Source organism: Taudactylus pleione, unplaced genomic scaffold (genome assembly GCF_031769625.1).
Source record: "Taudactylus pleione unplaced genomic scaffold, aTauple2 ptg002179l, whole genome shotgun sequence".
NCBI classification, from domain to species: domain Eukaryota; kingdom Metazoa; phylum Chordata; class Amphibia; order Anura; family Myobatrachidae; genus Taudactylus; species Taudactylus pleione.
The window spans coordinates 172501-185383 of NW_028286573.1; the positions used below are offsets into that span (position 1 = coordinate 172501).

A 12883-nucleotide genomic window follows, 5' to 3' on the forward strand; every position below is an offset into this window, starting at 1 on the left:
CAGAACTTGGATGGGAGACCACCTGGGAAAACCAGGTGCAGTAGGTAATTTTATACTGCCATAACATTCTTTTCTATTACATTTTACATTTAATTTTTTCAACTTATCAATGAATTTACTTGAGTTAAGAAGTAATAGAGGTCTAAATTTAATGCTTTTGAGCACCTACAGCCAAACCACACTGGACATGCCCAATCTCGTCTGATCTTGGAAACTATGCAGTGTTGGGCCTGGTTTGTACTTGGATGGGAGACCACCTGGGAATACCAGGTGCTGTAGGTAATTTTAGACAGCCAAAACATTGTTTTCTATTACATTTTACATTTAATTTTTTCAACTTATCAATGAATTTACTTGAGTTAAGAAGTAATAGAGGTCTAAATTTAATGCTTTTGAGCACCTACAGCCAAACCACACTGGACATGCCCAATCTCGTCTGATCTTGGAAACTATGCAGTGTTGGGCCTGGTTTGTACTTGGATGGGAGACCACCTGGGAATACCAGGTGCTGTAGGTAATTTTAGACAGCCAGAACATTCTTTTCTATTACATTTTACATTTAATTTTTTCAACTTATCAATGAATTTACTTGAGTTAAGAAGTAATAGAGGTCTAAATTTAATGCTTTTGAGCACCTACAGCCAAACCACACTGGACATGCCCAATCTCGTCTGATCTTGGAAACTATGCAGTGTTGTGCCTGGTTTGTACTTGGATGGGAGACCACCTGGGAATACCAGGTGCTGTAGGTAATTTTAGACAGCCAAAACATTGTTTTCTATTACATTCTACATTTCATTTTTTAAACTTATCAATGAATTTACTTGAGTTAAGAAGTAAAAGAGGTCTAAAGTTAATGGTTTTGAGCACCTACAGCCAAACCAGACTAGACATGCCCAATCTCGTCTGATCTTGGAAGCTATGCAGTGTTGGGCCTGGTTAGTACTTGGATGGGAGACCACCTGGGAATACTAGGTGCTGTAGGTAATTTTATACTGCCATAACATTCTTTTCTATTACATTTTACATTTCATTTTTCAACTTATCATTGAATTTACTTGAGTTAAGAAGTAAAAGAGGTCTAAACTTAATGTTTTTGAGCACCTACAGCCAAACCACACTGGACATGCCCAATCTCGTCTGAACTTGGAAGCTAGGCACTGTTGGGCCTGGTTAGTACTTGGATGGGAGACCACCTGGGATTACCAGGTGCTGTAGGTAATTTTATACTGCCATAACATTCTTTTCTATTACATTTTAAATTTAATTTTTTCAACTTATCAATGAATTTACTTGAGTTAAGAAGTAATAGAGGTCTAAAGTTAATGTTTTTGAGCACCTACAGCCAAACCACACTGGACATGCCCAATCTCGTCTGATCTTGGAAGCTATGCAGTGTTGGGCCTGGTTAGTACTTGGATGTGAGACCACCTGGGAATACCAGGAGCTGTAGGTAATTTTATACTGCCATAGCATTCTTTTCTATTAAAGTTTACATTTAATTTTTCAATTTATCATTGAATTTACTTGAGTTAAGAAGTAAAAGAGGTCTAAAGTTAATGTTTTAGAGCACCTACAGCCAAACCACACTGGACATGCCCAATCTCGTCTGATATATGAGATGGATAAAATCTCATGTAATGACATGACCTAGAGCACGGGTTCCCAGCCACGGTCCTCAAGGCACACTAACAGTCCAGGTTTTAGGGATAGCCATACTTGAGCACAAGTAACTTAATTATTACCATAGTTATTTTGATTTAACCAACTGTGCACAACCATGGATATCACTAAAACCAGGACTATTAGTGTGCCTTGAGGACCGAGGTTGGGAATCACTGACCTAAAGTTTATAGTTACCAAGTTATCAGTGGATATGCAATGTGAATATATATAGAGATCTAGCTGACTACAATTTACAATACTGTCATAATTCCATCTGACAAATGACTGTCCAGTTTGGAAAAGAAAATATATAATTATATAATTCCTCCTTTGATTAGACATATAACATATACAGACAAAAAAGATATTGAAATTTATTTTTTATATGATATTGAGAATGAACATCTCTATAATTGAATGGATAAAAAGGTTGAAGGGTCCAGTGTATCATATATATATATATATATAGGTCCATGCTTCAGCACTCACATCGATCATAGGTATACATCAATGGGGTGCACACCAGCTGTATCTCCTTAGTCCAAGGCTCATCAGCAGAAATATATTTGGTAAAGGATGGCACGGGGAACTGTACCTTATGTTCTATATGAAACTTATGGCTTGATTGCTTGAGAAAGGTCCGCTCTGGGGACCGAAACGTCGCCTGCCTATATGTAAGCCTATTGTCTGTTTTGACATATTAAACAAGCTGCAATTCTACTGGTGAGTGCCATCCTTTACCAAATATATATATATATATATATATATATGTCATATAATAAAGAAACAATTCATACAAGGTGAACAGTGAGAGAATTAAATGAAAAGAATATTAAAATTAAAAGTTTTGGAAAAATACCTGAGCGAAAAAAAGTGACGAAAGTATGTGTGAAAAATTATATTAGGATTAGGGTAACCCTTTTAAAAAAAATAGGGGTTATTGACCTAAATATGTGAGAAAAATTTGTGATAAATAGAATACATGAGATGGGTAAAATCTCATGTAATGACGTGACCTACAGTTTATAATCATAAGTTATCAGTGGATATGCAATTTGATGGGTTAATATTGTGACATGTGTTTGATTGAACATAAAATAAGTAGAACCATAATAGAATAATTCATACATGGATGTTCATGAACAAAATTCCATAGATAATATATAAATGCAGATACATGAATATGACTAAAAAAGGGGAATAATTATCTAACTCTCAGTAAAAACATGTTCACGCTCCCACCACCCAGGTAGAGGTCGGCATAGGTGGGCACACAGGCTGTGCCCATTGCTGTGCCTTTAACCTGGTAGAATTGGTCATCACATGTAAAGAAATTCTTTGTTAATACGAACTCCAATAGTGAGAGTAAGAAGGTTTTGAGTTCTTGATCTCTACTCATATCCAGGAAATACCTGGCAGCCTTAATTCCCCTTCTATGATGTATGCTAGTATTGAGGCTTTCTACATCATAGGTGGCTATCCACGTTCCTGGGATCACAACTAAATCATGAAGTTTTGTTAACATGTCCATGGTATCCCTAACGTAAGAAGGTAAAGTCAGCACATACTGTCTGAGATATTGATCAATGAAAATACTGGCTTTCTCTGTCAGGCTACCTTTCCCAGATACAATTGGGCAGCCAGGGGGTACTTGGTTGTTTTTATGAATTTTAGGGAGCAGATACAGTGTTGGCACTTTAGGACTATCCACTTTAAGAAACTCATAATCTTTTTTGGATATGACTCCATCTGTTAAAGCCCGAGATATTACATTTTTGTTACTCTTGAGAAAATCTGGAGTAGGGTTAAATGTGAGTTTTTTTATAGCACTGAGCCTAACCTAGTTGTTTCTTTAGTTCATTTATATACATGATTCTAGGCCATAAAACCACATTTCCACCCTTGTCAGAGGGTTTCACTATGGTGTCATGCCAATTGGAGATTTGATGTAGTGCTAATCTTTCTCCAATCGTAAGATTATCCATGATGTGATGATCAGACTGTTCTGAAAATAATTTGTCAAAGTCGCTTGAAACTAAGTCCACAAAGACTTTCACACAGGGACTAATTTTTGGATCTGGAAAGAAGATTGATTTGGGTTTAATTGCCAGTTAGTCAAAAGGTCTTAAATCCTGTAGTGTCATATTGGTATCACCTGCTTCAAGAACCTCCAAAATTTGGATTATATGTCTATCTTCTTCTGAGAGTTTGGTGGAGAAGGGATCTACCAGTAATTAATCTTAGTTGCAATCTTACTAATATTCTATAGACCTTGAGCAATTTACATTATTAACAGATCACCAGTGTCATTTCATTATATGATTACCTATACAATAGTGACACCTACTGGCCAAAGATATGTTTTCATAATTACACTTGTGGTTACTGGAATTGTAATTGTGTTAAACGATTAGAGAATTGTTGTTAGTGGATACTTTTTGCAGTACAAGTATCACAATTTACCTCTTTGATATATCATCTTATATTAGCTAAATTATTTGTCTATTTTATCATCAGGATCTCAGTGTAAACTGGATGCATTATTATACTGAGGATTCAGGTTCATTATTTTATTATAATCATTGGGACAATAAGACACAATCATGTATTTAATATATTTTTATTACTCACAATATTCAATATCTTTTCATACCCCATCATTCCTGGCATAAGTGTCAGGGAGGCCCTGTCAACAATCTTGCAAGAAAGTGAATGCACTGGTGTCTCTGATACCCCTTTCAGACATACTGAGATTCCCGGGAATTTGTCCTGCCTCTGCCAAATTCCCGGGATCTCGTGTATGTCAGAAAAGGTACCTACCCGGGAAAATGTTCCTGGGTAGCCAACCCTCCAATTGACCAGGGAATTTCCCTGGAGTTAAGTCCTGGGAAATTACCCTGCTCATATCTGAATGGTGCAACCCAGGAAATTACTCCCAGGCTGCACCAAGCAGCTTTTACATTGAGTGGGAAGCTCAGAGCATACTATAGGACACTCAGCGCTGCTGCTCACCACCCCCCATGCCAGTGGCTGTGTTGCTGTAGATTGAGTCAGTGACACAGAGAACCCCAGCTGGACACTGGGGACATCTGCAGACACTGGAGTCTGCCGATTTGTCTCTGTCACAGCAGGCGGCCCACACTCCCTCTGGACCGCCAGGGCAGTACATACAGAAGGGGATCTATCTCTTCCCCAGGGGGGTAAATAATAAATAAAACAAATAATTAACTAATAAAATTAAATAAAAAATGAGAGTCTTGGTGAAGGGACATTTTGTTGTGTCACAACTTTGTTAATTTCCAGTATTCCCAACTTTATCAGCCAGAAGCGGTGCACCTCATGAAGGAAGGTCTCAAAAACCCAAATGCTAAATATAGTATTAACAACACTATAATGGAAACTACAGAGGAGGAAAGGATCTAGGAGTCACTATTTCAGGTGAGTTAAAGTTAAGTAATCAATGTAACAAAGCAATGAGAAAGGCAAGTCAGATGTTTGGTTGTACTGGGAGAGGAATCAGTTGAAGAAATGAAGAAGTAATAAAGCCACTTTGTAGTTCCTTGCTAAAGACTTATCTAGAATGCTGTGTTCAGTTCTGGAGGCCATTATCTCCAGAAGTATAGAAATACATTAGAAACTGAACAAAGAAGCTCAATTTAAATGGTGCAGGGCTTACATCATAGCACTTACCTGGAGAGACTAAAAGCCCTTAAAATAAATAGTTTGGAGCAGAGAAAGGGAATGGGGTCATGATAGAAACTTTCAAATATATAAAGAGTTTTAATAAGGTACAGGAGGGAGACATTTTTTAGAGGAAGATAAGTATTAGAACATGAGGACATGCACTGTACCTGTGTGAAGTAATTTCTCCTGAACCTACTTCTTTCCAAAGTGGAATAGCTTCTCATCGGAGATGGAAGAGGCGAACATAGTAGAGCAATTTTAACATGCTTATATAGATATAAGGATATCCTTACAAATAACTAAGGATCAAATGAGTTTGAGGTTAACATAAGGTTAAAAAAAATTGGCAGGCTAGATGGGTCAAGTGGTTCTTATCTGCCATCAAATTCTATGTTTCTATTAGAGCACTTACCTGTTTTTACAAATGTTTTAGAAAGTTTAATTTAGGTTTGTATGGTTCTGGCTCAGCTCTCTAAGGGCCTCATTTATCAATGAGTTTTATCATTAACAGAGAGTGATAAAACTTGTTTTGTATGATAATGTTTCTCCAGCCAATCAGCTCCAAACTGTCATCTGTCTAAATAATGACAGTTGGGATCTGATTGGCTGGAGCACCATTTATCATACAGAATAAGTTGTATCACTCTCTATGATTGATAAAACTAATTGATAAATGAGGCCCTGAGAGACTTGCATGGCGAGACCAGTATGGTAGTCCAGTGGCCACTTAGCTGCTTGATTTAGGTGCACTGCCCTTTAGTACACTGGGTAGGCTAATTTTACCTTAGGATCATTGTGACAAAGTGGGTCTCTCCCACATTCTAAGGAAAGGGTTAACCTCCCTGTAGCCAGGGAGTAGCCACACCATTACCTCATTTAAACTTACCAGGTTTTTATACCATAGCTGGTCTTAGTTAATCAGTGGAAATGTGTGAGAGAGGTTGCACATTTAGCAGCTCTCTCTATGCTGGACAATCTGAAACATGACTGCTGTGAATACTTTGCTCATTTAAACTGCTGTCTCATGTAAGCAGATTTATGTTCCTGAACTGTGTTTGCATTATTTGAGAAGCCATTACACTGGCTATGCCTTTTCAACTCTGGAATAACAAGCTTACTTGTTTGCCAAACCTCAGTTTCCCATTGGTCGTCTGAACTTACCCACTACATTGTGGTTTTAGAAGTGGGATCAAGTAGGTCCTGTGCAAGGGATCCTAAAGAGACCATCATGGAAGCTGTTTTTAAACAAATTTACTTTTTTAAACAGCAGCAAGCAGTGGTAACTGCTCCAGTACTCCCCAAAATGCAGGCCTCAGATGATGTGGATGACTTTCTTATCAGTTTTGAAAGGGTTACTACCTTGCAAGCATAGCCCAAAGATTCCTATGCTTTACGGATTGCCCCTTTCCTAATGGGGTAGGCCCAAGCTGCATATGCCTCCCTCTCTCTGGAAGATGCAAAAATACATGACCAAGTGAAGGCTGTCATAGTGGATCGGTTTGGCCCTTATCCTGAAGAGTACCAGCAGAAATTCAGGTCTGTGTCCTTTGATCCTGATGGAAGGCCATGAATCCAGTCCCAGGAACTGTCTGACCTTGCAGTTAAATGGCTACAGCCAGACCTACTGTACATAATTCAACATGGCTGGTGGAGTTGGTAATTTTGGAACAGTTTGTTGCACTTTTCCCTGCCCAAGTTGCTCGCTTGGTCTGGCTGCATCAAGTTAAGAATTTGGATTCAGCTGTCCAGCTAATAGAAAATATATTGCTGGCACAGGATGGTATGAAGAACCTTTATTATTTAGTTATGCCGGAGTCTCCCTGTATTTATTTACAGTGGGCATGCATAGATTCGGATAGGCACTATTACCCCTTGGAGGTTATGGCTTAGGGGAAATTGAGGCCCACAGCTTTATCCTTCTCATCCCAGAAGTTGATTTATGGGGAAGGTGATGGCTGCCCTTTTTTCCAGAAGTTGGAGGTCCAGAATGGAGGACTTCTACAATAACTCCATCTCAAGTGGGTTCCTCCTGTGGCCAGAGAGAGGGAATCAAGAATGGGCATTTCCACAGATGGATTGCTCTTTTTCCAGTGTCATCACAGCTATAGAGACCTGCCCTCTTCTGCCTAGAATACAGGTATGTGTGCAAATCAGTAATAGACTGGTTGAGGGCTTGATGGACTCTGGGTCTGCTACTATGCTGATACAAATGGATTTGTAGTATCCAGAGTTGTTGTTGCCCCATGAACTAGTCCACATCGGTTGTGTGCATGGAGATGTTTTGTACCTTTCCTGTTTCCATGGTCCTTTTGATAATCACGGGAAAGACTGCCAAACTACGTTTGGGTGTTTGTCCTTGGTTACCAGCCCCATGGCTAATAAGTCATGACTAGCCTCACTTCTGGGCTCTTGTTTTGCTGAGAGGAAAAAGGTGCCTGCAGCAGCCCTTGGAGAGACATTTCCCATCTCCCCTGATTTGTTTTTGTTTGGGTTAATTAGGCTCCTAATTCTAAGAACAAAAGTAGAAGGGATCACAGAGACTGGGTTACTCATGATATTTTGTTGGAAAAAATGTCTCTTCCCATAATGTTACTGCTTACAATATCCCTGTAAATGCTGATGTTCCTGGTCATGTCAATGTATCTGGTAATTCTGATGAACCTATTGTTACTAATGTGCCTATGTATGCTGATGCTGGAAGGTCTAGGAAGGTCTAGGAACACTCATGTGTCTTGCAGCCCACCTATTATTCATAGTTTTGGGAATAATGCTGAGGTTCAATTAAGTAGTATTAATGAAGAAGTATTAACACATTCCCTTGCACCCCAACCTGATTTAAGAAATACCCAAAGGAAAATTCTGCTTTAAAAATGTCTTTCAGTGAATGGTGTCCTCTTGACACATGTGACAGAAGTAAAATATCCCCATTTTGTTTTGCTTAAAGAGGTTTTATATCGACAAGACAAGCACAAACAAACAGGGGAGGTAATACGAAAGTTGATGGTCCCGGGCCCTTTCAGAAAGCAGATTCTGGTTTAAGCCCATGCAGTTCCTTGGGGTGGTCATTTGGGATGGGATATGATGGCAGAGAGAATAACCTCCTGGTTCTATTGACCAGGTGTTTATGCGGAGGTCTCACAGTTCTGTTCCTGTTCAGAGTCTCAAAAGACAACAGTAAACTGACCGTCTCCTGCCCCATTGATCCCTCTCCCAATTGTAGGAGTCCCCTTTGAAAAAATAGGCGTTGATATAGTGGGTCCGATTGAACCACCATCTAAAGGCTATAAATTCATTTTAGTTGTGGTTGACTATGCCACCCATTATCCGGAGGCATTTCCCTTAAGGGTCGCTACAGCCAAACAGCGAGGCTGTAGCAACTAAGTTATTAGAGCTGTTTTCCAGGGTTGAATTACCTAAAGAAATTCTTACTGCTCAAGGGACAAACAATATGTCTAAGTTAATGCAGGGGGTGTTAAAGTTGTTAAAATTAAATCTGTCAAAACCTTTGTATGTCATTCCCAAATAAATGGCTTAGCTGAAAGATTCAACCATACACTAAAGTCTATGTTAAAGAAGTTTATAGAGACAGAAAAAAGGTGGGATGAGCTTCTACCCTATTTGTTGTTTGCAATCAGAGAAGTGCACCAGGCTTCTACTGGCTTTGCCCTTTTTGAGATTCTTTATGGCAGGAAGCCACAGGGTGTTCTCGACCTTTTGAGGGAAGCATGGGAAGAACAACCAATAGATGGTGAAAGCATTCTTCAATATGTGGTCCAGATGCATAATTGCATAGACCTACTAGGTTAATTGGCTTGGGAAAATTTTGTAAATGCACAGGAGGCACAAAAAGTTCTCTATAACTGTAATGCCTGAACTAGAGTTTTTTTCACCTGTGGATAAAGTCCTTTTGTTGTTACCTACTCAAGGAAGTAAATTACTTGCAAAGTGTCAAGGGTCATTTGAAGTAATTAGAAAGGTTGGCAAAGTAAATTATGAAGTCTCTCAACCTGACTCCCATAGAGGTAGGCAGATTTACCATATTAACCTGTTGAAAGCATAGAAATATCAAGAGGTGTTTTTTTTGTAGACCCTGGAAATGGCCATAGTGACCTTGGTCCACAGATTCCTCAGTCCGGTGGGGTCTATCCACCCCTTGAAACTTTGAATTCAGATAAGCTGAAACCTCCCTTGGGGAACCTTGTTAATGAAATTTCAGATTTTTTTTTCTGATAAAACAAGGAGGACCAGTCTAGTCTAACCCCACCTGGAGTAGAAGTTCGACAAAGACCCTATAGGCTTCCAAGGGAAAAAAAAGCACAAGTAATCAAAAAATACAAGAAATATTGAAGTTAATTGAGGAGTCGAATAGTGACTGGTGTAGCCCCATTGTCTTTGTCCCGAAACCAGATGGTTCTGCAAGATTCTGCATAGACTGCTGTAAAGTTAATGCACTATCCAAATTTGATGCCTATGCAATGCCAAGGGTCGATGACCTGCTTGATAGGTTAGGTTTGGCCAGATATATTTCTACTCTTGATCTTACAAAGGAATATTGGAAAATTGAGCTGACAGAGGAAGCTAGGATGAAAACTGCTTTTCTACTCCGTTGGGACTCTTTCCGTGAAAAACAATGCTTTTGTCTTGCATGGTGCCCCGGCCTCTTTCAGAGGATAATGGATTGGGTACTTCATCCTCTTCAGAATTATACTGCAGCATACTTGGACAATATTGTCATATATAGTAGCATTGGAATGCCCATGTTAATAGGCTTAGGGCTGTTCTTCAGTCTTTGAGAGAGGCAGGTTTAACTGCTAATTTGAAGAAATGTGTTCTTGGTAAAAATTAAACCAAGTACATAGGGTATGTTGTAGAGATGTGCCCCACCCCGTGTTTTGATTTTGGATCTGTATCTCCTCTTATGTTGGATCTGAATTTGGTTTTGCCAAAACCGCTCCTTATGCATTTTGGTTTTGGATCTGTATTTATTTTCAAAAGTTGATAAAAACTGCTAAAATCACATAATTTTTTGTTGTTCTTACAGTATTATTAACCTCAATAACATTCATTTCCACTTGTTTCCAGTCAATTTTGACCACCTCACAGCTCACAATATTGTTTTCATCCAGTTTAGGTAAAAAATTTGCACAAAGCTAGCTGGCTGACTAAGCTAAGCGGCAGCAGTGGGCGGCACAAACACATGGCAGTTCAACTTGAAAAATGGCACATAAGGAAACATATGTTTTCATTATTCAAGAGACCTGAGTGAGTTGGAATATGTATGTAGTTGAAGGCAGAGACAGGAAGGTTTGATTGGTATTAAATGTAATACATTTTTTTTATTCCAAAGCAAATTTATGGAGGGAGGAGGGGAGAGCATGGGTGCACAATATGTCCCATGTTTTGCCCAAAAAAATCAATTTGGTGGTTCAGAATATTTTTTTTAAATTAAAGGGAATTGCTGGAAATGCTGTCTATGGCCATAAACATCTCTGGACATTTTTGTCATTCAGCTACCACATGTCAAAGATTGCAGCAGCAGTGACAGTTAAACTTCCAACATGACACATCAGCAAACCAATGTTTTTATTATTCAAGAGGCCAGAAGGAGTTGGAGCATGTGTATGCAAATGAAGGCAGTTAAAGGAAGATTTGATTTGTAGTAAATGTAATTGAATTTTTTATTCCACAGCAAATTTGTGAAGGAGGAGGGGAGGCATTTCCAAAAAAATATTTTACTCATTCACAATAGTCCTGGCCCCAGAATAATTATTGAGGGCTATGTGTGCTGCTGCTGCTGGGAGTGGATTTTCATGCAATAAGGGGACCAGGAAGACTACTAGTAGTACTTTAAAAAACAATGGTCTGTTAAACAATCTTTTGCAATGGGGAGTATGTATGACAGCAGTCAGCCAGTTGCACAGTGGATCACTGACACCATATTATCTACGCTGGTATTAGATGTGCATAGAATATCAATTCAGTGGGTTGTGGGTTTTAGACAGTTAATTGAGGTCCTGTGTGCCCACTACCAAATCCCATAAAGATTCCACTTCACTAGGAAAGCAATTCTCAACTTGTACAGGGACATTAAAAAAAAACTTAATTAGTGGCCTCCAAAATGCCATTGTACCCACTGTCCACTTATCCACATATATGTGGACAAGCTGAACAGAGCAACACAAGATTTAAGATATAATGTTTAAGTCATACATTGTGTCCTTCTTCCCAACGGATACTGATCTGAAGAGATGCAAAGAGCTGTTGGTAAGCAAATTGTCAGCTCAAGTAGCACATGATGCAGCGATGGTTTCTCCTGTTTCTTCAGCAAGTGCATCTGCTGAGAGAAAACTAATCTTTCCCAAAAGACCCACTGGTGATGCAGATGAGTCAACAAAAAACACAAAAACTTTTTGGATGGATGCATTGCAAATGACGTAACAGGGAGGAGATTCCTACATAGTTAAGGTTCCTACCTCTACTTACTCTGGCTTTACAAAGGAGACAGAGGACTTGACAATTGCTGTACGGATTTGGGTAGAAATAATTCCACACATAAGTGGATTTTTTTGACTTGTTTCCAGGCACGACAATGGGTTTTTCCTTATCATGGGTAATAACTGTTTTTTCCACTGGTGCCTAATTTACACAAACAACACTTATCATCAACAACATCCTTATTAGTGTCAGCTACACAAATATCCTGCTCATCCTGGTGCACTTCCACAGATGCATCCTCGATTTCTATGTCAGCATGTTCACTTGAGCTTACATCATCATAATAGGCAGAACCACCAGTCATAAATCAAGGCCTTAGCCTTTCCTTGCCACTTCATGTGTTGAAAGGCATATTGACAATTTTATGTCTTTCTGCAGCTTACTTTCCCTTTGATGTTTTTCCTTACCACTGTAAAAGATTTAAGATGCCCTGACTTGAGGCTTGTATGCCCTTGGGCATCGGCTTTAGTAGATTATGTAGATGGATTAGTATCGTCCTGCTCTCCTCTCAATTGATCCTTACCCATATCAACAAACACAAATAAAGTGGGGTACAGCACACATGTCAATTTGTACCAATTTTAAATATTACACTGCTGTTTCAATGACTTACAATGTCACAAGATATTTTATGACTAAGAAAAGAATAACACACTGTGCTGCCACGTAGTGTCACAAGATGATTTATGAATAAGAATAACACATTGCAATACCACTTACAGTGTCACAAGATTTTTTATTATAAGAATAACACACTGTGCTATGACTTATAGTGTCACAATATGTGGACAATAAACTGCGGTCTGGCCGGCAGTGTCACCAAACAATAATAGAGTTAATTGGCTAACACACACACACAAAAGAAAAGCACTTTTATTTTCTTGGACACTGGGGAAGAGCTTCCCTGAATGAAGCAGCAGCCCATTGATGAACAACACAGACAGCACCCCTTCTTTATGGACCACAAAGCAAACCTGCCAAGTGTGGACAGACCACTTGCAGAGTCACAAATATGTGGATGATAAACTACAGCAGTGTC

The 12883-nt window shown here is 39.0% G+C and overlaps 6 pseudogenes; all 6 read left to right on the top strand.

The window, feature by feature from the left end:
• The first annotated feature begins 163 nt into the window (after positions 1-163).
• LOC148432155 (5S ribosomal RNA) lies at positions 164-282 on the top strand (annotated as a pseudogene).
• Positions 283-398: 116 nt separating this feature from the next.
• Positions 399-517, top strand: LOC148432156 (5S ribosomal RNA; annotated as a pseudogene).
• A 116-nt stretch (positions 518-633) lies between these two features.
• On the top strand, positions 634-752 carry LOC148432157 (5S ribosomal RNA; annotated as a pseudogene).
• A 116-nt stretch (positions 753-868) lies between these two features.
• Positions 869-987, top strand: LOC148432158 (5S ribosomal RNA; annotated as a pseudogene).
• A 115-nt stretch (positions 988-1102) lies between these two features.
• LOC148432159 (5S ribosomal RNA) lies at positions 1103-1221 on the top strand (annotated as a pseudogene).
• A 116-nt stretch (positions 1222-1337) lies between these two features.
• Positions 1338-1456, top strand: LOC148432160 (5S ribosomal RNA; annotated as a pseudogene).
• The last annotated feature ends 11427 nt before the right edge of the window (positions 1457-12883 follow it).